This window comes from Pleurodeles waltl, chromosome 6, assembly GCF_031143425.1.
Source record: "Pleurodeles waltl isolate 20211129_DDA chromosome 6, aPleWal1.hap1.20221129, whole genome shotgun sequence".
Classification (NCBI taxonomy): domain Eukaryota; kingdom Metazoa; phylum Chordata; class Amphibia; order Caudata; family Salamandridae; genus Pleurodeles; species Pleurodeles waltl.
This window is the reverse complement of record NC_090445.1, coordinates 978677647-978702805: the sequence shown is the minus strand read 5'-3', so window position 1 is coordinate 978702805 and position 25159 is coordinate 978677647.

Genomic DNA, 25159 nt, shown 5'->3' with positions numbered 1-25159 from the left:
ATTTAATGACAGTCTGTAGTTCAAAAACAAGCTACCTTTCAAACTTCCTAATTTATACCTATGGTTTCTTCACCCAAAGTTCTAAGGAGCGTTTGTGGAAAAAATATGAGATACAGTCTTCGGTCTATGTGAATCATTACTGCTTGAAACATCATTAGGCATATCAGGGGTGATGTCTACAAACTAATGTACAAACTTCAACTGTGGATTATATCTGTTAGTAGTATTGTACCAGGTATAATAAACAAAATATTTTAATCATATGGTCTTTTGCCTAGTGTAGTAACTGTAGCTTAATTAAATAATTTAGAAACTGTAGTGAGTGCAATTCACAGTATGACTTATTTGCAGTGAATACTGTGGACTTATGTTTTTTCTACAATCTATATGATCGTGTTTTCCCAACTGTTAAAAAATTATACAATACTCTGTTTATATGTACTAGTATAAAGCCTGGAAACAGAAAAAGTGGGAAATTAAAATGTTTTATTATAATGTCATAGTGTGATAGCATATGCAATGTATTCAGTTTTGTTTCAGAACTATTCTAAACATAACACTTACATATTTATGTTCATTTTATTTTTCAACACTGTTTGGAGAGATATGTTCTCAAACGTATCAAGATACTAGTAGTGGCAGAGAAATATTTCATTCAGATAGTTACAGATATGAAATGCTTTGCTACCAGTTTGTTATTTATCACTCACCCATTGAGTACTTCACACACACTCAATCACTCTCCCTTGCAAGTAATTACACAACTGTACATCTACCACTTATACCCTCACTAACTCACTTATTTACAGTCATACTCACACGCCACTCATACACTCACTCACCCATACACAACTCATGTACTCAATCACCCATGCAATACTCAGGGACTTATTCAGTCATTCATACACCACTCATGCAGTGACACACCCATACACCACTTAAACACTCTCGATCATCCATACACCACTCAAACAGTTACCCAATCACCCATACAGTACTCATGCACTCACTCCCTTATAAACCACTCATACATTCACTCACCTATAGACACACTCATGCACTCACTCAATCACTCAAAAAGGACTCAGGCACTCACTTACTTGCACATGCAGGCACTCATACACCACTTATGGATTCACTGAGTTACCCATATACCATTCATACATCACTTACTGATAGATGCAGTCATACACTCAATCATCCATACACCACTCACTCAGTCACCCATAGACTACTCATACAGTCACCCAATCACCCATACACTGCTCATGCACTAGTTCACTCATCCATACACCACTCATACACTTCATTACACATAGATACACTCATTTATTCACTCAATCACCCATACAGGACTCAGGCAGTCACTCACATACACCACTTCTGAACTCAGTAATATAACCCATGCACAAAGTCATACAAGGACAAAACAAAGAGCATACATTCAGACTATTACAATTATAACATATCATTATTCTTTTTTTTAAACAGAATAGGTGATTCTAAAAAAAACAAAAAAAAACATTTTTTTCAACTTTTTTAAATTTTGTGTTTTCAAATAATTTTGTTATGTTTGGTGTTTTTTTTTTTTAGAACAAAACTTTAAAACAAAGTGCAACTTAAGACAACAGCACACATCTTCTTTGAAAAACAGAAGAAAAAAACAAACACTTATGACTGTTGATGCTACTAATGATGGTCGGGATTGATTGCTCCCCCAACACTCAAAGGGGCCTTACATTTTTGGCAGTATTATCCCACAGCAGCTAATTCAGGAAAAGTGACTGGTGGATCTGTAGATAGCATAGGGCCAGATGATTTGCCTGGCTTCGAATCATGTTCTCAGGATGTTTCAAGGGAGAGCTCCCTTTCCCTCTGTGCTCTGGCAAGGCATCCACTGTTGACTGTTTAGAGATGCTTCATTATGGATGAATTTCCACAGGAATATTTTCTCTCAGGTACATACAACCAGTAGTTTTTTGCACAATGTGCATGTCACCTTCCGTGCATTCACATTGCTTTCTCCCTCTAGGATTTAAAAAAGGACCCCACTATACTTTCCTTCCTCTTTTTTGGTGGTTTCTTTTTGTCAGAATGATTGCTTTGAATGTCTTTATTCTGTACTGAAGCAGCTGACGGTCTAGATTTGCCAGCAACAGTGAAACACCAAAAACAGAAATGCTATAGACCAACACAGGACTGTTCCCAGTGAAACACCAGAGGTTGAGTACAAATGGGTGGGGAAATCCTCTGCAAATAATGGAAAGGTTTTCAACCAATCAAATACTGCTTTGTGTGAGTCACATATGGTGTCAGTCGCTTACTTGTGAAATTGAATTAAAACAAGCTTTAAAACATTTGTCTGTATTTAAACCACTTTTAGGGACAAATTTATTAAACGTGGCGCTGCACCTACAGACAGTTACAGTGCCAGTCAGATGACATATTAGAAACAGTATCACTCAGTAATAGAAAAACATTAGTAATTTAACTTATGCAGTATCTCAGGATATATCTTTAACTCTCAGAATCTTTTTCGCAACGCTTGGATGATGACATTAGTGATGGCCCTGAGTATGTCATGAATGATGGACTATGTGAGGTCATAAGTAGTGAACTGCGAGGGCATACATTCTAGTTAGCTCTGGTAACTATAACTGCTGCGTTTCAATGGTTTTGTATGAGTTAAACCTGAGCTTAACTATAATGTCCCTTTAATCTTTGTTTTTTTCCAGTGAATCTCTACGTTTTTTAAATTCTATTCCCTAATTATAACGTCTGTTTTTTTCAGTCAATAAAATATATATATATATATTACTGGTGGTTGACAGTAGGTAGCTATAGTTTCCAGTACCTAGCTATAGTTAGGGACTAGTTTTCATAGGAAAGTGCTTTTTGTTTTGTCAATAACTTTGGCACCAATTGATGAATCTTCACAAAAATTTCAAAACTAGTTCACCGCTCATTTTAGCAGCAATCTTGAAAGTTTCGGGGTGATTCTTCAAGCAGGGGCCAAGAAAAAGGGGGGGTCCCAATGCAATTTCCCATGGGGATTTTATACACAACTACCCCTGCATGGAATTACACAAAATTTGAAAGAAAGCAGAATCATGGTCCAGAAACATGATTTTTGTAATTTGGTGTAAAAATGTTCGGTATTTTTGGAGATAATAAAGGAAAAAGAAATCTAGCTTTCTAGGGCTGTGGATCTACCACAGTGGATCCGTGGATCCACATGTCACTAGCAATGCTGTAATTGATTGGCCTCAACCTCTCAACCTGGCTGCAAAGTTTCATCTGCCATTTTAGATATTGGTGAATGGTCCCCAGGGAGCAAAATTTGAAATAAAATACAATAGAATGGGTCAGGGTAGATGTACCCTGACCCCTTGGGTGCAATATAGGGGTTTGTGAGGGCCCCCTGATTGGCAAAAAAGTACCCTGAAACCATTTTTTTCCATGTTTTTCATGTTTGTGGATCTGCGGATCCACAGGGGCACTGTGCCCAGCCCCTGTTTGAATCAGCAATGGATCCATGAATCATGCTCTAACACACACACTTTTTTGTATACATATATATATATATATATGTATATACACACACACACACATACAAACACACAGATCCACTGAGACAATCACAAACCCATGTAGACACACCCACTCACAGGCCCATGTGAACACTCATACCCACTGACTGTTCCACTTAGACACACTGTGAGAAATCAGGGCTGACTGCAGAGGCACCCTAACCTTTTGCCCCCATTTTCACTGTTTCCTTACTCTGATGGTGCTCTGAGTACTGCTAACCAGTCCCAGGACCTGTAATCCGTGTAAAATGAGTATGCCAATTAGGCTAATTATAATTGGCAGTATCAACCTACCTACAAGTCCCTAATATATGGTAGGGCATTTAGGTTTAGGGATGCCAGCATAGGTAGTGCACCCAGAGGTGCACTGCTGAGGTGCGCAGTGTCATTTAAAAGGCAGGCCTGCCTTACTGGCTGCTTTTAAAGGTTTATGCAAATTCAACTTTGGAATTAAAAGTACTTCCAAAGTCTTAAACTACCTTATTTTTACATATAAGTCACCCCTAAAGTGCACCTATGTGCCCCTGGGGTTCGGTGCCATGAAAATTTAAGCAGGGACCTTACAAAAAATGTTTTATAAGCCTTGGTGAGGTAAAAAAGCCAAATTTGCTTTTCCCTCGCTGTAGTGAATGGCCTCCATAGGCTAAAATGGGGAGACTTTATTTTAATTTACAAATTCCCCTTAAGTGTCAGATACATTGAGTTTGGTATCAAATTAATTGTTATAATAAATCCCACCAGTTACAATTGTTGGATTTAAGATAACGAATTCAGGTAAAGATCTTCAAAACCCTCCCTGAAAGTTGCCAACTTCAGCTCTGTAGTGCCCTTCTCTGATTGGCCAGCCTCTGGCACCCTGGCCAGGCTGCCTTGATGAGGTGTGAAGTGGCCTGGGCTGAACACAAAGGATGTGGGGGGGGGAGATCTGCCTCAGCAGATGGGGAAGCAGGAAGGGGGGCAGCCAAACTGGTCTTCAAAGGCAGGGAAGGACATTTGGAGCAGCCCAGCATCTCCCTCACATCCTGCAACCCCAGACAATTAGGTGTCCTCTTGATTAGATTAGGAGGGGGCAGGAAAGTGGTGTGTTTAGGATTTTTAGCCACACCAGTGGGTGGGCTCAGCCAGATCTCACCTCCAAAAAGCACTTTCAGCCATGTTGGATTTTTGAGGAATTTTGCTCCCTGGGATTGATTTTTGCCACACTTCACATGAAGTGGTCATCAAAGGGGGAAGAAGCCAGCCTTTGATTGGATACCCAGGACCCCCCTGTTTTTCAGTCAGGAGCAAGGATAAATGTGGCAGATCTGCACCCACACCTTAGATTCCTACAAGGAAGAACATCAGAAGAAAAAGGACTGCCCTGCTGGATCCCTGTTCTGCACCTGGACACTGTACACTGAAGGAAGGCACCAGCTGCACACTTGGACTTCACCACAAGAAGGACTTTGCCTGGCTTCAACTGACTCAAGGAGGAACTCCCCATTTGCTCCAAGTGAAAAATAGCTAACCAGAGTCCCCTGCATGAAATCCTGAAGAAACTGACCAGCTGATCACTGTCCAGTGGCCATTTTGGAGTTTTAGCCAGGTGCATTCTGGGAGGTGGAGTCTGCACCCTCAAGGAGCAACTCAGAGCTTCTGGAACCTTGGGGTGAGCTGTGGATTCCTAAAGGACCATCAAAGACCTTCTGGAAGAAGATCCAGATGTTTGGAGAAGATTGGTGAATTCTTTGGAAAAATATCCATGGAGACCCACCCGCCGTAGTGAGTCTAGCTGGCTTGCCTCAACCCTGACCCGGTTTGACGTGCATGATCGTCCCGCTGAAGAAAATCTCCAAAAAAAGTGGCTAAGTCTGAACGTAGAAAGTTGCTTGGGACCTCCCACACAGTGTATCCGAAGAGGGCCCCAGGGACGTCGGATCAAGATTCAGGTTTGGCCCAGTCAAAGGGTTTTCATCGCAAAAAATCATCTAAGTCTGAACGTAGAAATTGTCTCCTGTGACATGTATCTGAGGAAGGGCTCCAGGGAGGTCGGATCGGACTGGCGACTTCGTCCCGCTGAAGAAAATCGACTAAGTCCAAAGGTAAACTTTTGACCGAGGCCTCCTGATTGCTGTAGCAGAGCAGTCCTACATCACGGTCGGCCTTAAACTTTGACTTTGCCCCAGCATATGTGCGATCAGACGTCCAGATTGGCACTTTTTATTTTTATGCGCTAGAAAACAGTAATTCTATTGAAATTCATATCTCCGGTTCCCCTATCCAATTTTAAACATTTTGGTGTCATTTTAAAGATGAAAATATAATCTATTTTTATAATTGGTGTTGGATTTTTATTGTGTTTAATGTTATACTCATTCATTGTTTTGTGATTTTTAAATGCTTTACACACTTGTCTCCTAACTTAAGCCTTTTCGCCCCTTAGCCAAGGGTTGAGCTGGGTTTAATTCATTGAGACCGAACTGGACATAAGTCGAGGTTAGTGGCCTATTGTTAAGTGTAGGTAATTACTTGCCCTTACTAATAATCTACTTTCCAACATATTTTGGTGCGCAGTGGTGGGATCCAGTACTTGTGTTTAAAGTCACAATAAATAAGTTACAAATCCTCTAAATTGAACCAGAGCAAAAGTATTTTTGATTTTTTCAAAGTTGAATAATTTTAGAATTACTTCATTTTTGATTTTTCTAAATTGTTCTGATCAATTGGTGCCAAGGATTTTAAGTGACACAAAACATGAGGGAGATCATGGAGCCTGATCTGGCTAGCCTACCCATTCTCACTGCAGCTGAGAGTAGGGTGCGGTGCAGAAAGAGGGGATTATGTGCTGTCTACAACCTTAGGAAGGCTATGATGCTCAAGTCTCTTGAAGTCTGGGTAGTGCAGATGGAGGCAGAGAAAGCCTCAGAGGTAGGAAGTGAGAGGGACAGTATCCTCTCGAACCTCCAGGGAGAGGAAGATGTTTTCCAAGCTGTAACTTCAACAGCTATGGCCCCATCCTTAGCTAGTGGGATGGGAGGATCTGTGGCATCAGCCCAAGAAGAAGCAGACCTGGACCTCAGATAAAGGGAACTTGAGGCACAGGCATGATTTCCGGACAGGGCACCTCGGATCAGCGCAGGTTCATGATGACTTTGACGCCCAGCAACGATGAGTGAAAAATCTGGTTGCATGGTGTTAGAAAACCGCACTGCATGGGGTGATGCATCGTTCTCCAGCTGCAATGCATCAATCTCCCAGCCACGATGCAGGTGAAGCGACGATTTTAGCCATGAAGTGGGTGGCGCATTGTTTTTCAGCCGCATTGCAGGTGGTGCGTCAAAAATTACACCACAGGGTGTTCTGTGCGTGGATTTAAGTCCGTGGTCTGCTGACGTCACCTCTCAAGGGCCCTGAAGCCGGACAGAGCACCACTTGGGAGGGCAGGAGTCTAAGCAGAGAGTCCAGGTGACAGAGGAAGTCATTGATGGCCCTGAGACTTCAAAAGAGGAGGCAAGCTCAGTTCAAGCCCTTGGAGATTATTCACAAGCAGGAATATACCACAAAGTCCAGCCTTTGTCATCTTTCAGGCAGAAGCAGCAACTGCAGGCCAACCCAGCAAAGAAAATCTCACAGGCAAAGCTCTTCAGCTCTTCCCCTTGGCAGAGGTTCCTCTTAATTCCAGAAGTAATATAAAAATATGGGGTTTTGGGGCTGTTAGAAATTGGGTCTTTGGTTGGCAGTCAGGTTACCCCCTGTGCAAGCAAGGACCCACACTTTAGTCAGGGTAAGTCACACAGAATCAAAATTCTCTTGTGCCCACCCTCTGGTAGCTTGGCACTGAGCAGTCAGGCTTAACTTAGAAGGCAATGTGTAAAGTATTTGTGCAATAAATCATGCAGTAACACAGAATAGCACCACAAAAATACACCACACAGTGTTTAGAAAAAATATAGAATGTTTATCTGGTCAAAACAATCGAGATTTGATAAGTATAAGTAAAATATCACTTCAGAGAATGATAAAAAAAAGAGTCTTTAGTCTTAAAAAAGCAACAGGTGACTCTTGCAAGCACAAAGTACCTGGTTTGCTTTCAAATTCTCCGCAAGGGACGGCAGAGGAGGAGATGCACGGAAAACGGGGAGGTGTGTGTCGATTTCTCCAGTGCACACAGATGATGCGTCAATAACTTTCCACGCAGGGAAGGCTTTGTGTCGCTTTTAGGCGCACGGACTTGGATCCTCTTTGGATTGCAGGGCTTTTGGACCCCCCCGGGGACGATGCGGAGAAATCCTGGGTGTGCAAGATGAAGTCACAGGAGCTGCATCGATCCGGTGGGCATTGCATGGAAATTTCTGTTGTACGACAAGCGTTGTGTTGATTAATCCCACAGGAAGTTGGACTGCGTTGTTCCGGTTCAGCTTTACGTCGATCCAGTGGGCCGTGCGCCGAAGTTCTGGTCGCAATGCTGGCGCTGGGTCGATCTCCTCTTGGGGAGCCAGGCTGCGTCATTCCGGTTCGGAGTGCAGTAATTTTCTCACTGCAATGCAGGCTGTGCTTCGTTTCTGGCAGGCTGTGCATTGAATTTTTGAGTTCTTTGCAGGAGGAAGTCTTTTTGGTCCTGAGACTTCAAGGAACAGGAGGCAAGCTCTATCCAAGCCCTTGGAGAGTATTTCTCAGCAGAGCCAGAGGGCAGCAAGGCAGCAGGGCAACAGCAGGGCAGCAGCTCTTTGCAGAAAAGCAGTCAGGGGAGTACTTTGGGCAACCAGGCTGTTCCTCTTGGCAGGTTGCAGGGTCTGGTTCAGAGTTTCCTCACCAGTGGTATTTTGTCCAAAAGTGCCTGAGTTGGTAGGGTCAAAGGCCCTGTTTAGATACCAAAATGTGCCTTTGAAGTGGGGGAGACTTCAAAGAGTGGCTTAGAAGTGCACAAGGCCCCCTTTCAGTTCCATCCTGTCTGCCAGGGTCCCAGTAGGTGGTGTGGAAGTCCATTGTGTAAGGGCAGGCTACTGTCCTTTGACATGAGTGTGTCAGGCCGTCTACCCTCCCAGCCCAGGAAGACCCATTCAGCATGCATATGTGTGCAGGTCTGACTGAGTATCCTGTATTTGGGGTTTGTCTGAGTGGAATGCACAAGGGAGCTGTCAACTGACCCAGCCCGACGTGTATTGTAAGGCACAGAAGGATTTAAGTGCAGAGAAATGCTCACTTTCTAAAAGTGGCATTTCTAAAATAGAAATATTAAATCCAACTTCACCAGTCAGCAGGATTTTGTGTTACCATTCTGGCCATACTAAATATGACCTTGTTACTCCTTTTAGATCAGATTCTACCACACAGACAGTATGAGGGTAGCCCTAATTTTAGCCTATGAAAGGAGCAGACCTCACATCACGAGATTCCCGACCCAGATATCCTCTGGTCGGCAACCAATCAAGAACGACTTCCGGGTGACGGCAGGCAAAAACAAACCCCTTTGTGCCGTCATCATAGAAAAAGGAGAGGAGGAAAGATCTCGGGGCATTCCAGGAGAGGAGAGCAGAGATGAACTCTGCAGTAATACGGGAGGGGAAAGCAGGAACAACCTTGGCAGCGTTTCTACAGTGGAGAGCGAGGAAGCAGTCCACAGCATCCAGGTGGAGGAGAGCGAGGAATACACCGGCAGCACCGGGACAACCAGCGGTGCCACAAGACGCAGCGGAGGGCCTGGAGGCAGAACACCCGAACTCCAGCCATGCTCTGGGGAAGAGCATGGCCTCAGCAGGTATGTGCGGCAGGTCCCATTAGTTGTAGTGAGGTGGAGGGGTAAAGGAGGGATAGAAAAAGGAAGGTGAATTGAACTGAGGAATGGTTACCGTTTGGGTCATTTGAGTTTTTGTTGTTTGGTAATTTTTTCCCCCGTATTTTAGGCGGCATTTCAGTTGACAAAACACCAAGAGAGCGAGAGAGAGATCCAGACAGTCAAAAGTAGTATAGGAAGAACAAGACACCCCAGAAACAAAATGGAAGGAAGATACCTAAGGCTGTGTCATAGTGTAAGGCTTATTCTACAGGAATGAAAAGGAAGAAGGAAAAGGAAAGGAAGGCTCAGAAGAGAAAAGAGAGAACAGACCCAGAGAAAGATAGAAAGAAGGAAGAAAAACCAAAGAGCAGAGAAAGAGAAATAAAGAAAATATCAAAAGAGGAACAGGATAGAAAGAAAAAGAACAAGAAAGCAAAACAGTCACCAGTCCACTTAGTTGTCTATCTCCATTTTCTTCCCACATGTGCCTCCTGGGAGCCCACCTGGAAACAAGAAGACGAGAGATGAACACTAGATGAATACCGGCAGAACAACGGAACATATAATCAAAGAATTAACTGTAACCGTAAATAAAGAGCGCATGTGCACTATTTTACCACAGGCTTAATGTCATCATTGCGCTACCCCTATCACACCCCTCTTATACCAACTCACCAATGTGAAGTTTGGAACATCTACTGTACCATAAGTGCATTATATGTTATGTCACCTCTAATAGGGACAATATAACCGCCTCACAATCGTGATGAAGCTTCACATCTGGCACAATCATGAATTGTGGACAACATCCAGGTACATCTTTTTTTTAAGGCAGTCATATATTTGCTCAAAACACTCCTTTGTTAGTTATCAGAAATCTAATGGTAACATTTTGCACAAATCAATACACAAAACACATCATCATACCTTGTGAAGAACTTACACCTTCCAGAACATTCTTGTGCTTTGGACGTGTCCCAACCTTTTTGCTGATCGATAATTTGTTGCTGTAACCGAAAAAAAAGTTATTTAACAATAAGAACTCAAAAAAAATAACCTATGATTTTTATGCAGCTGTTGGGCTCCCAACTGCCCATGAAGATCAGGATAGGCGAATGCAAGTATGCAGGCCATTGTGGGGTGAGGCAGAGTGCGGCACACATTTTACATCTCATTTCAACATTTGGCTGTATTTTACACTTATGAAACTGTTTCTACTGCCCACTGGAAGTAGGGGACATGCAGTTTGTAAATGGAAAAGTTTGAAATGTGAGTACATTGAAAAGTACAGTTACTTGAATCATAAAGATACATTTTCGTTTCAATTTACAGACATTTAAAAACATTTTTAAATCTCATTTTGTTCACAGCCAAATTATTGAGTTGACTTCACTCCAATCACATCACTTCACTCTGGAACTTAGGGGCATATTTCTGAAAAATTACACACAACTGCACTAGCGCAGTTGTGCATCTTTTTTTTTTACGCAAGCTAGCGCCATTTCTTAGCACCACCCGTGTGCCATATTTAGGAAATGACGTAGGATGTCGCTAAGGAATGGTTAACGCTAAAAATAATGACGTTAACATCTGCAACATGCCATAAGGAAAAATGATGCTATTGCTGCAAAAGTGGCGGTAGACCGTTTTGCGACATGTAAACATGTCACAAAAGAGTTTGTTTTTTACGGCATTAGCATCAAAACAAAATGCACAAGTAGGAAAGAGTGCAATTGCAAGAGAAGATGGAATCAACAGGCCAGGAGAGACCCCAGGGAGACCCCAATCATCAGCCAGGAGGGTCCAGAAAAGTCCCAGAAGAAGGAGAAGAGAAAGCACAAGTGTCGCTTTAGCAAGAAGGAGCATGACATCTTGGTCAGAGAGGTGATGGAGCACCAACAACAGCTCTTTGTCACCTCCAAATTGCAAGTTGGTAGGAGAGATGCAATATGGCAGCAAATAGTGGACAAAATCAACTGCGTCACAGAGGTGTAGAGGACTGTGACTGAGTGCAAGAAGTGCTGGCACGACTGCAAGCGCAGGACTAAGGAGAAACTCGCCAGGAACCGTAAGGCAGCACTACAGACTGAAGGTGGAAGTCCCATACCACAGGAGGACCTGGATGACCTGGAGGAGATGGTTGCAGCAGTCATCTTGGCACTGGAGTCACAGGACAGCACAAACTACCAGGAACCACCACAAATGCAGGGTAAGTTACAGGGGAGATATCCAGAACTCCACTAATGGGAGAAGGGGGAGGCAAATTGGACACACAATGCACGCTAAAGGGACACATAGGCCCTGAATCAATAGGCACCATCCCCACCTAAGCGGCAAATGTACTGACGCTTTGGTTTTGCTATGCACTCCAACTTATACACAACGTCAACATAGGCCACTCACTGGCTATACACCACCATTCAAATAAGCACCACATTGCCTGGTTGGCATGTGCAAATAGTGTGACTGCCATTACAACATCCATGTATATTGTGAAAGCCACTGTACCAACACAATGTAGACGTCAGACTAGGACGGAAGTCAATACCAATCCAGGTGTGGTGTCAGACCGGTGTCACTAGTCAAAATGCTTCCCTTCTTCATTGTTGTATTGCCTTAACTCATGTGCGCTGCATCTTGCAGCGTACATTGAAATGCCATCTCAGCAAAAATAGCTTATACATATGCAGGAAGGGACACCTGTCTTCAAATGAACAAAGCATCCCTTCAAGGCAGGTACCCGGTCATCATGCTGCAACAATGGCTGTGTTGGTACATTGAGAAAAAAATCTGTTGTGCAGGTGAATGGGGAATTGCAGTGCTGTACTATATGCAAGTAAATATGGCACATCCCTGCATATCTAAACTGCTGCAGTGTACTCCAACACATATTGCAGCTGCCCTGAGCCATGCCAAAGGAGAAAAATGTGCCTTGAAGCTTGCAACCTGTGTAACACAACCCATACTGGCTGAACCCACAACTGCTCAGACACAACCATATGCAACAAAATACATACAACATATTGTGCATGTATGTGAACATCATGTGTGCAGCTGTGCAAGTAGCTGCAATCTAACCATCTGACAAGATAAAGGGCTAGATCAAACAGGAAATGGTGCATGCTGCTGTGCCAAATTAGGCAGCATCATGCACCATCAGTTTCAAAATGCAGAGATGCACCATATACATGAGGATGCATCGCATCCCTGTGCACCCTCCTCTGCAAGTGGAAATTAGCTGTTGTGCACCAACACAGCCACCCTTAGACCATAGTGCAAGGATGGCTGTGTTAAGGACGAGATTCTTTTTGTGCAGGAAGGAATACCTTTCTGCATAAAAAACTTAAAGGGCTATTTGCTGTTACTATGTGTGGTACAGAATGGAGCACACATAGATAAAGCATAAAATCCAGTGGAAATGTGAACATTACTTCTAGATTTTGCAATGCTAAATCCACCCCTGGGCTGGGCCAGCATCAGGTATACAAATAGTCCAAAATCTGAGGCAGTGTCAAAACGCTATTGGTGTAGCTGTGGTACGCCCTCAGCAACACGCATTGCACACACCTTCCACGCAAAGTGCTGGGTGTGAAGGGCCCATATATGCAAGGTAGCTTCAAGGCACAAAAGGTGGCTTCATGCCACCTTGTACATACGGGGCAGGGCATTGCGCCACCTGAGCCTAATCAAAAGTGAGACCCAGGTGGCTCTTGGGGCACCTACATATGTCCCAAAATGGCTAGTGAGCTTGACTCATGTGATGCGCAATGCTACACATAGCTACAACCACATCCTTGGGTCAGTAACATGTGACTGAGCCTCCAGTGGCAAATAAATGATGTCCCATGTCAACAACTAAAACAATTGAATATTGATTTTACATTATCTCATTGCAGAGGATGATGGCCTACCCCTTGCCGACTTGCCTGTTCTGGATTTTGCAGATGACATGGATTACCAACTGTCAACTATTAATGAACAGAGGCTCCAGGAGTCCCTAGGATCATTCCAGACACCACCTCCAGTCGCAAGGAGGATACACAGCATTGCGGGGTCTCCACATGAACCACCCAGCTACCAACACACGCGACCAGCCAGTACTCACACAGCCCTGGACTCCAAGGACCCAGAGATCAGCTTTCATAGGACATTGGTAGGATTCCATTTAGAGCTGGCCAAGCAGGTGGGGGCTGGATGGAGTGCACATGCGCCTCAGTCAAAATAAAGGTAACTCAGCTGCCAAAGAGTCACCTACTCCCACTACGTGGACTCCAGCAGTCTCTGGCTGACATAGCTGCTGGCATGAAACAGAGTCTAAAACAATAGCCCTCCCAAACTGGCAGCAGCATAACAGACAACAGGCTGAGGGCAATGCAGAATACCCTGGAGTACATACAGCAGGAAGTGGCCTCCCTCAGGGAAAACATGACTGCCTACCACTGTGATGTTGCCACAGTGTTGAAAAAGCAGCAGTTTCTCCTTGCATCAGTGATGCTATGTGTTGCAACAAATGGCATGCTGCCGGGACCTTGGACTCCACATCTTTATCCACTGAAGTGTGTGTGTCTCCCTCTTCCTCTACAACTGCATCAGCCATGGCACAGGAGGCACCATACACATCAGTGGATGAATATGTGGAAGGAATAAAATTCTCACGGAAAAGCACCTAGTAGCACCAGTCCGTGCCACATGGACTGTTTCTCCTTAGTTCTGGTCTTAAAATCATGCCTGTGTTGTGACAGATTAAAATGCGCCCTCTTCACCTAACCACTGTTGATTTGTCTGCTATGTACTGTCATGGACTCTTTTATACCAATTGCAAATTTTTTAACTCGTCACTAATGCACACTACTCCTAACCAGGTCTCATGATGTGTCCCTCATCCCTAGACTCCCATTGTGTTACATACGGCTAACGTTCACTCATGAGGTCTGTGAACTGGACATTCTATAGAATTCACATATACAATTATACCTGTAAATAAAGCACCTTGTGCACATGTAGCATTCTACATTTACTCTGATCCATCTACTCACCTAAAAGATATCATTGTATCAATTCATGTCAATGTGTACAGAATATCCGCACATGAGTGCATGACTGTCAGACACAAAGCCACACACTAGGATCCTAACATGAGAGGTGAATGATGGTATTGTCGGCTACAACCAATATACTAAGTATTCTAAATACATTTTGAACCGATAACCTTTGAAGTAGACATATGGCATGTATGGCTCTGAACTAAGTTAATGATAATTTACTCAGATGGGAGTACCAGTACAACTTCTTTGTGTGGCATAGGAGAAGCTAACCTTATCAGTGATGGCCACCTGTCAGTGTTGCAGGACAGTTTCACATTTGCCTGTTGCAGATGTGCCACACTTGTCAACAATGAAATTGCAGGACCCTATCAAAGGCAGATGAAGTATATTTACCTGTCCAAGATAAAGTATACATACACATTGTGAATGGCTGGAAGACTGGATTGCAAATGTGTGCACTAGTAGACGGTATGTAGCAGTCAATCTGACAGCTCTTTGGTCATTGGGGATGCACATGGTAAACCTGGGAAATCAAGACAGTAAGCATATCCTAGGCCATTTCGCCAACGTGGCCAGTGCACTCATGAGCACCCCAAGACACTCAAACTTACAAAATTAGGCTAAGAAAAACAGGATTTATTGTAAAACCATTTACATACGACTTACCTAAAAACTACCTTATGTTAAACTAACCTATACTAAACGTAACTATCTACACCGATCTAACCTATTCTAAACTTTATCTTACACATTTAACACCACATGCTAAACATTGCCCCTCCCCACCCCACTTAAGAGGCAAGATACAAGTAGGACAACATAAACTATGACCAAACATGTACTAACCTAACCTATGGCATAAACAAATATATATTTATTTGGTATTTTTTTTCATACACAAATACCCCAGCATGACCCACACCCAACCCTCACCAATAAAAAAAAAGAAAAACCCACCTCCCTAATTCACTAAAACGTAACATATGCCTACCCTACATTAACCTAATAATACCCATGTAAAACCCAATCTAATACAATGTAAAACAGTAAAAGGGAGGGATAACAAACTGGGAGGCTGTAGAACAATGTAAGTTCAATTCTTTACTTCTTCAGTTTCTTTTTGATGCATTGCAACATCGTCTGGTTCTCAGCACTCTCCTCCTCCAATTTTTCAAGTCTGGCTAAAACCTTGGTCATGTCCTGTCTCATGTCTAGTTCAAATTGGCTAGCAACAACTGTAGCAGATAGTTGAACTGGTCCCTGGCTCCTGGCAGGTGCAGCTGACGTGGAGGGCTTTGGACTGGCTGTGGCCCTCACCCCTAATGCTTTCCTACAGTGTCCTTGTGGCTGTGGCTGTGGCTGTGGCTGCTGTGGACGTCCACCAAGTGCAAACACCTGCAATTCCCCAGATGCCTTCTCACTGTGGAACCTCCTTCCCATTCGGCGGTATCCTGCTTCCACCTCCATTATGTGCCAGTAGTGTTCGGCCCTCTTATGAAAAGCATGCCTCTTGTCTGGAGTCATACTGGCAGTGGAAATAAAAGGAGAAACAAGCATCAGTTCCAGCACTTGGTGGAGGTCGAACAGACATATTTTGTACACTGCAACTGCAGATAACACATTCCTCATCAATGACTTACTCCTCATCTATGATTATTTACTACCAGCCATCTACAGTATCATGTATATGTCACTGGGATGACGACTAACCATTGTCAACCAATAGGGCCCAGAGCTGATTGGACACAATTGTCCATAATCAACTTGTGTCATACGTGTGATCATGTGCCCCAACAAGTCTGGATTTCCTGTGTGCCTGGGCGGCTGTGTTTGCAATCCATGACCTCAACAGCCCTGGTGAAACAACAAGGCTTTCCCGAGTCATCATGGATGCAAAGTGGGGGCCATACAATAGGGAGATCTGGTAACTTCCCACTGGCTATTCTATGGTTTGGAAAATCATCATTCATGTGTCCTGGTGTAAGACCTGGCCTGAGCATATGTTAGAAGGGGGCACGCCATTGCCCATGATGTGCCCACATGTACAACTGATGCAATGTCCCCAGAAAGTTTGGTTAAAGCTTGACCTGCACATCAAATTTGTCTTCACATTACAGGACTGAAGCCCCCTACCCTGTGCTATGATGTGCTAAATCTGTTAAATGGCACACAAGTGGTGGCTGTACAGGTGCCCTTAGGCCCACATTGAGTTTGAGACAGCACTGGGTGCTGCAACACTATCCTGATACATTGTACATCATTTGCGCATGCATGTCAGACATCATCAAAGTACCAGGTACGCACACAGCGTTCACATCATATGCATATGTGATGTGACCTACATCACTCACAAATATCATGCTGGCGTGGGATGAATCATAGACTTTTCTCACAACCATCTGGAGCTGAGTTGTCTACTAATTGTGTACACTACTGATTGTTGTGCAGCATTATATGGGTTCTTCCAGTACTACTGCCTCATATTTGAAGGGTTCTGAAGCACCTGTAGTGCATCTTTCTCCTCCATAAGCCCCCCCAGAGATGTCTGAAGTTATTACCCACATCTATACTATCTTGTCAGTGAGTGTAAGCTATGTGTGGCACACAGTGTTGACAATAGTGCTGAGAGAAAGTGGTTGTCAACAAGCATGCTATATACATTAACAGCTGTCCTGACAACTATCATGGTAGACATCAATGAATATGTGGCCAGCCATTACAGTTCCTATTACACACAATTCCATGCCAGCACACGGTGCCCCACGTGCTACAAGCAAGCCATTCTCATTGCACAACAGTCCATCAGACATGATGTCACCATCCATTCTCCAATGATATCATATCATTGGTCAGGCAAAACCATATTTAATAGCATTCCACACTTCAGACTGACTCACACCAAACACAGGATTGGCACACATGACGCATAAGATGACACTTACTGGCTGCATTCGGGTCTTCAAATCGGCCCTCCTCACCTACGATGTAGGGCAGAGGTCCACCTGCAAGACATGATTGTAAAACATTGCTTAAAGTAATTTGTACATATCAGTTAATGGACGACATTGTTCACTGTCAACTTGTTAGGCTGATTGAGCAAATCATCCTAGTGGTAGATCAGAGCAACTGGCAAACGTTTATGATCAGTCAATCACACATCAGATAATGTAGACCCACGCACAAACAAATCATCACTGTCCCTGACACTCCTGTGGTGCTTCTCACTGCACCATGTATACATTACATTGTCATGCAGGTGTTTGGTAGCTCTACACCATCATGATCATATGAGACTGCATGACACTGTATACTGCATCTGAGGGGCATGCAATGGTTGTTGCAGTGTGATGGACCTGGCCCTTTTTGCAGGGTCATCCCCAAACTTTATGCATCCTTCGTCCTATTTTTTCTGACCTCTTGTTTGCTCTAGGACTCTGAGCACTTTAACACTGCTGATCAGTGCTTAAGTGTAGGTGCTCTCCCTTCTAAAGTTGGTTTGATTGGCTTACAACTAATTGGCACATTTAATTTACCTGAAAATCCCTTGTACAGTAGTATTCCTAAACCAAGGGACTGTAAATGAAATGCTACTAGTGGGCCTGCAGCGCTGCTTGCACCACCTACTGAAGTAGCCTTTCCAACCTGTCTCAGGACTGCTAGCGCAGGGCCTGCATACGCAGTTTACTGAGACAGGGACCTGGGATCTAAATTTACTTGCCAGGCCCAGAACTCCCCTTTTACTATATGTAAGTCACCCTTAAGGTAGGCCCTAGCTAGCCCTATGGGCAGGATGCTATGTATGTAGAAGGCAGGACATGTGCCTGGTTCTGTTTTCCTATCATGGCAGTGACAAAGTCTATTTGGTTTCTCACTGTTGTGTGTGTTGCCTTTCTCATAGGATTGCATTGGAAATGCCCTGCCTTATGACTAGGGAGTATTATCTGATTTATTAGGGGTAGCATAGGCATGTTTGGTATGGTTGTAATGGCGGTGGGAAATGCTGCTTTCTGATGTAGATGTTTTTTTATTACCATTATAGAAATGCCACTTCTAGAAAGTGAGCATTTTTCTATGCTTATGACTGGTGTTTTTGAAGCTCGACTCCAATCCATGTCTGAGGCAGGGTGGCAGCTGGGCTTTGTGCCTACTTATCAGACAGCTTGTACACAGGGAGGGTGGCGGTGTCACAGAGGTGCACCTGCATTTTGAATGGTCTTCCGGGGCCGAGAGAAGGGTAGGCACACCTGCATTTGTAAGAGCTGTGCCGGAGAGGCACACATGAATTTGTTAAAGCTGTGACCCGGCCTTACACAAAGGGCTTGTTTACCTCCAACTGATGTCTGGAGCCTGTGCTGGAGGAGAGAGGGGAAACTCCTAGAACCAGTTGTAACTGGTTGAAAGCTTTTCTCCCCCTCTTTGAAATTGCTGTGCAAAACTGAGTACAAGTACAGGGGATGTTCCCCATGTAAAACGCACAAGAAACATTCTTGACTTAATGGACACAGAATGCTATTGGAGGGACTCATCAGGAACCGCCTTGGACTGCTGCTGTGCTGACCTGTGACCTGCTGGGTCACTAGGAGGAACTGCCACCGACTGCATCCCCCTTGAGCTGGCCTGTTATTGAGACCCCACCACCCCGTGCTTCATTTGTGTCCCCAGAGGTACAGGGTGGCGGTGGCCCATGCCCTCTGAAGCCATAGGCTTCCTGCACAAGGACAGCTCTTTGTTTGAGGCTCCTGTGCTGGGACAGAAGCGCCTGGAGATCGCTTTTCTTTTATTGTTGAGTGAGCTTTAAGTGTGAGTAAAGCACTTTTATTTTTTTAAGTTGCAGTGCACAAGGAGGGCTGGATTGGGTGTGTCGATCCCCAAGTGAAGAAATCATCGCCGCAGCCCAAATTCCCACAGCATATTCGGAAACGCACTCTTTGACGTCCTCCCGGGGCGCGGGAAATACGAAGGTGGGTACAGGTGCGCTCCTCGTGGTGCCCCCCACAGGTGCGGCGTACAAAGGAGTGCCCCCAGGGCACAAGCAGGTATCCATTTCTAAGCCTGGTGCTGCTGCATCAGAGTCACGGAGAAGGAGGAAGCCAGTTTCCAGCAAGAGGGCAGGTGACAACGAAGGGGAGAAGAGCACACCAGACCGAGGATGCAGTCTTGGGTTTAGCAACTTCTGATAACCTAATATGCCAATACCCTGCAGTTAGATTAAAAGTGCTTAGCTACTTGGCAGAAGACAGTGTTTCTATAAGCTCATCTGCCCTGGGTATAAAGTGAGCATCTGTCTTGGTTACATGATTGAGCCCTCTGTAATCTACACAAAACCTCAACTCTCGCTTTCCATCTTTGGTGTGAGGTTTTGGTACAAGCACAACTGGGCTAGCCCAGGGGCTTTCAGATGGCTCAATCACCCCTAAGTCCAACATTTTCTGCACCTCTTGTTTAATGCAGTCCCTGACATGGTCGGGCTGCCTATACATTTTACTTTTGACAGGCAGGCTGTCTCCAGTATCAATTGTATGTTCACACCAGGAAGTTGTACCTGGTACAAGTGAAAAGAGGTCTGAAAACTGACTTAAGAGATTGATACAGTTGTCTTTCTGTTCTGCAGTAAGACAATCTGCTAAGACTACTCCCTCCACTAAGCCATCAGCTTCAGCGGTGGAGAAGAGATCAAGGAGAGGGTCACTCTTCTTCCTGTCCCTCATCTGTTGCCATGAGCAGGGTGAGATCAGCCCTGTCATAGTAGGATTTTAGGCGGTTGACATGAATCACCCTAAGGGGACTCCTGGCAGTGCCCAGGTCTACCAAATAGGTAACCTCACCCTTCTTTTCAACAATTAGATGGGGTCCACTCAATTTGTCTGTGAGTGCTCTTGGGGCCACAGGCTCCAATACCCTGCACCTTCTGTCCTGGGTGGTACTGAGTCAGGACAGCTTTCTGGTCATGCCATTGCTTTTGCAGTTCCTGGCTGGCCTGAAGGTTTTTACTGGCCTTCTTCATATACTCAGCCATTCAGGAACTTAGGCCAAGTACATAGTCTACTATGTCCCGTTTAGGAGCTTTTAAAGGCTGTTTCCAACCCTCCTTCACAAGAGCAAGTGGACCTCTTACAGGGTGTCCAAAGAGAAGTTCAAAGGGGCTGAAGCCCACTCCTTTTAGGGGTACCTCCCTATAAGCAAAAAGGAGGCAGGGTAACAGGACATCCTATATCCTGAGTTTTTCAGGGAGTCCCATTATCATACCTTTGAGAATTTTATTAAACCTCTCAACCAGACCATTCGTTTGTGGATGGTAAGGGGTGGTGAACTTGTACACTGCAGGAGCTGTAGTGGTCCTTAAGGGGATGGCTCCAGGGTATCTTGTGGCATGGCCCACGAACACCAAGAAAAATCTATTGCCTGAAGCTGTTGGAGGGTCAAGTGGGCCAACTATGTCAACCCCTACCCTTTCAAAGGGCACCCCAACCACTGGAAGTGGAATTAGGGGGAGGGCCTTTGGAGTGCCACCAGTCTTGCCACTGGCTTAGCAGGTCACACAAGAGCGACAAAACTCTTTAGTGTCCTCTGACATATGAGGCCAGTGAAACAGGGGGACACGTCTTTCCCAAGTTTTCCTCTGGCCCAAATGCCCAGCCAAAGGAATGTCATGTGCCGGGGTGAGAAGAAACTCTGCACTGCAAGGGAATGGCCAATCTCCTGGCAGCTCCAGGTTTAGGGTCCCTTGACTCTGTGTACAAGAGGTTGTCTTCCCAATACACCCTATGGCTATCACTGACATCCCCATTCTGCTGTTTGACAGCTTGTTGTCTTAAACCCTCTAATGTGGGACAGGTTTGTTGTGCCACACTCAGCTCTTCCCTGGCAGGGCCCTTGCACCCAAAAGCTCAGCAGTGTCTGCTGCCAGCTCCTCTGGTGTAGGTTCTGCACAGGGAGAGGATTCCTCTTCCTCAAAAGGGGAATCTTCTGTAGAGGGATGGATAGTAGGCAGGGATTTACCCTTTCTACCCTTAGTTTTTGGGAGCACTTGGTCCATTGTTCCAGGATCCAAGTTTCCCTGTCCTTTTTGCTTCTTGGCCTGAGCCCTTGTCAACGCAAAAATATGCACAGGAATGCCCAGCATTGCTGCATGAGCCTCCAACTCCACTTCTGCCCAAGCTGATGTTTCCAGATCATTGCCCAGTAAACAATCTACAGGTAATTCAGTGGCTACCACAACTTTCTTTGGACCAGTAACCCCCCCCGAGTTGAGATTCACAACAGCCATGGGGTGGCTAAGAGTGTTGTTATGAGCATCAGTCACTTGGTACTGCTGACTAAGTAGGTGTTGATCAGGGTGGACCTGATTTTCTATCACCATAGTCACACTGGCTCATGTGTCCGGTAGGCCTCAACCTCAACACCGTTGATTAGGGGTAGTTGCTTGTACTTACCCATATTAAGGGGACAAGCAACCAAGGTGGCAAGGTCAATGCCACCATCAGAGACTAAAACAGCCTCTGTGGTCTCCCTAATAAGACCAACCCCAACTACACTGCTAATAGTGAGCCCAGCTACACCCTTGGATTGGCTATTAGTAATAGACTTCCCACCACCACTGGTATTACTAGGGGCACTAGAGGTTGCAGTTGGGGTTGTGGTGGTGGAAGGTTTGGTGTTTTTCTTTGGAAAAGTGGACTCACTTGCCCAATGGCCTTTTACTTTACACAAATAACACCGAGGCTTTTTCAGATTGTTTGAAGAGGATTTGGACCCACTACCCCTAGAGGATTTTTGTGGGCCTGATGAAGACTCAGAATGTTTACTTTTGTCCCCACCCTTGTCAGAAGACTTACCATCCTTCTTATTGCCATCCTTGTTACCCCCTGTATTGACTTTTTTGTTCACCCTTGTTCTGACCATTTTGTCTGCCTTCTTTCCCAATTCTTGGGGAGAGGTCAGACCAGAGTCTACCAGGTATTGGTGCAACAAATCAGACACACAATTGTTAAGAATATGCTCTCTCAGGATCAGATTATACAGGCTTTCATAGTCAGATACTTGACTGCCATGTAACCAACCCTCCAAGGCCTTCACTGAACAGTCAACAAAATCTATCCAGTCTTGAGAGGACTCTTTTCTGGTGTCTCTGAACTTAATCCTGTATTGTTCAGTGGTTAAGACAAATCCATCCAAGAGTGCATCCTTCAAAACTTTGTAGTTATTGGCATCACTTTCTCTGACAGTAAGGAGCCTATCCCTACCCTTTCCAGTGAAAGAGAGCCACAAGATAGCAGCCCACTGCCTTGAAGGGACCAGGTGTACCATACAGGCCCTCTCAAGTGCAGCAAACCACTTATTAATATCATCCCCCTCCTTGTAAGGGGGGGACTATCTTATGCAGATTCCTGGAATCTTGCTCTCTAACAGGATTGCTATCAGAAATACTGCTGCTACCATCATGGGGAACTAACCCCAATCTCTGTCTTTCCCTCTCTATGTCTAGGGATTCCCTGTCTAAAGCCAGCTGCTGCTATTTAAGCTTCAGACTGGTCTCTTCCATCCTCAGCTTTCTGAGTTCCCTTCCATTAAGTTATCCTCAGGGTGGGAGGCTTGGGAATGTTTGGACACAGAGGAAATGTGGGAATTGGCAGAGAGAGACCTGTCCCTAACTGGCTGGACCATAGTAACCTGGCCTCGAGGAGTGAAAGATGCCCTACTAATGTGTGACCCTCTAACATTACCAGTGTCACTAGGTGGCCTTCTAGGGGGCAGGACTTTGTAAGAACCCTCGCCAGCCTCTTCAGGGAACTCCGAGTCTGACTGGGAAGCCCTTTTTCTACCCTCTCTTGAGATGGGCCAGACTGGTTCTGGTCATCCTGTAAGAGCAGGTTAAAGAGAAATTATTTTGTTGTATTTTTACCTATGCTTAAAACTCTTTCCAGGCAGAAACCCCTCAAACTCTTGTAGTTTAAACTTTCATAAGTTGCCCTAACAACTTTGGAAGTAGCCCCCACTGTAGACATGATAGAAAAATGTTTAAGACAGAGAGAGAAAGAGTTTTAGAACTTTTGAAAGTAAAGAGAAAAAACTTTTTCAAACCTTTGGAAAACTTTTGAAAGATTTCAGAACTTTTCAGAAACTTAGTTAAAAGTTTTAGAGCAGAAAGTAAACTGTTTTGGTTAAGTGTACATATACTGAACTATTTGGTATATGATTTTCTTATGAAAAACACCAAATGAAAGTGGTAAAGCAGTTACAAGTACTTATCCCACCGCTGCACCACCAATGTAGGAGGCTGGCCTGGCTTATAGTGGGTACCTTCTGGTACTTACACCCTGTGCCAGGTCCAGTTATCCCTTATTAGTAGAATAGCGGTGTTTCTAGCAGCTTAGGCTGATAGAAGGTAGCTATGGCAAAGCAGCTTAGGATGAACTAGGAGACATGCAAAGCTCCAACTACACCACTTATATCATATAGCACAATATCATAAGAAGACACAATACTGAGAGTTACTAAAAATAAAGGTACTTTATTTTTGTGACAATATGCCAAAAGTATCTCAGAGGATACCCTCACTTAGGAGGTAAGTAATATACACAAATTATATGTACACAAACCAAAATCAGGTAAGTAACAGTAAGAAAAGTAGTGCAAACAATATAGAATCACAATAGGATGCAATAGGTAGACATAGGCCTAGGGGCAACACAAACCATATAGTCCAAAAGTGGAATGCGAATCACGAATGGACCCCAGACCTATGGGAGGTTGTAGAGGGTTGCTGGGACTGTGAGAAAACAGTAAGGGTGTCCAAAATACTCCACCCCATGACCCTGAAAAGTAGGAGTAAAGTTACCCTACTACCCGAGAAAGACAGAATAGTTGTGATAAGGGATTCTGCAAGATCCACAAGCACCAGCAAAACACTGAAGATGGATTCCTGGACCCGAGGACCAGTAAAGGAAGGGGACCAACTCCAAGTGTCACGAAAGTGTCCAGGGGGGGCAGGAGTCCACTAAACCCCTGATGAAGGTGCAAAAGGGCTGCCTCCGGGTGGAAGAAGCCAAAGATTCTGCAACAACGAAAAGGGCTAGGAACTTCTCCTTTGGAAGGAAGATGTATCACAGCGTGCTGGAGGTTGCAGAAGTGTTTCCAGTCAGAAATACTGCAAACGAGCCTTGCTAGCTGCAAGAGTGGTGGTTGAGGATTTTGGGTGCTGCTGGGGACCAGGAAGGACCAGGATGTCGCCCCTTGGTTGAGGAGACAGAGGGGGTGCTGAGCAACTCAGAGAGCCCCCGCAGAAGCAGGCAGCACCTGCAGAAGTACCACAGCAGGCACTTAGAAGATCTGAGGACAGTGGTCGTCTCAGAGTCAAAGGAGGGTCCCACGACGTCGAAGTCCAACTCAGCGCTTTGGGCAATGCAGGACAGAGTGCTGCGTACCCAGGCTAGGCTGTGCACAAAGGAATCCTTGGAGAAGTGCACAGAAGCCGGAGCAGCTGCAAATCACGCAGTAGACAAGTCCTTGCCTCCCCACGCCAGACAGCAAACCTACCTCCACCATCATTGGACAGAAGGGCCACTGGACTGTGGGGGACAATTGGACCCAGCTCCTGTGTTCCAGGGACCACGCTCGTCAGGATGAGAGGGGACCCAGAGGGCCGGTGATGCAGACGTTTGGTGCCTGCATTGGCAGGGGAAGATTCCGTCGACCCACAGGAGATTTCTTCTTGGCTTCCAGTGCAGGGTGAAGGCAGACAGCCCTTCGAGGATGCACCACCAGGAAAC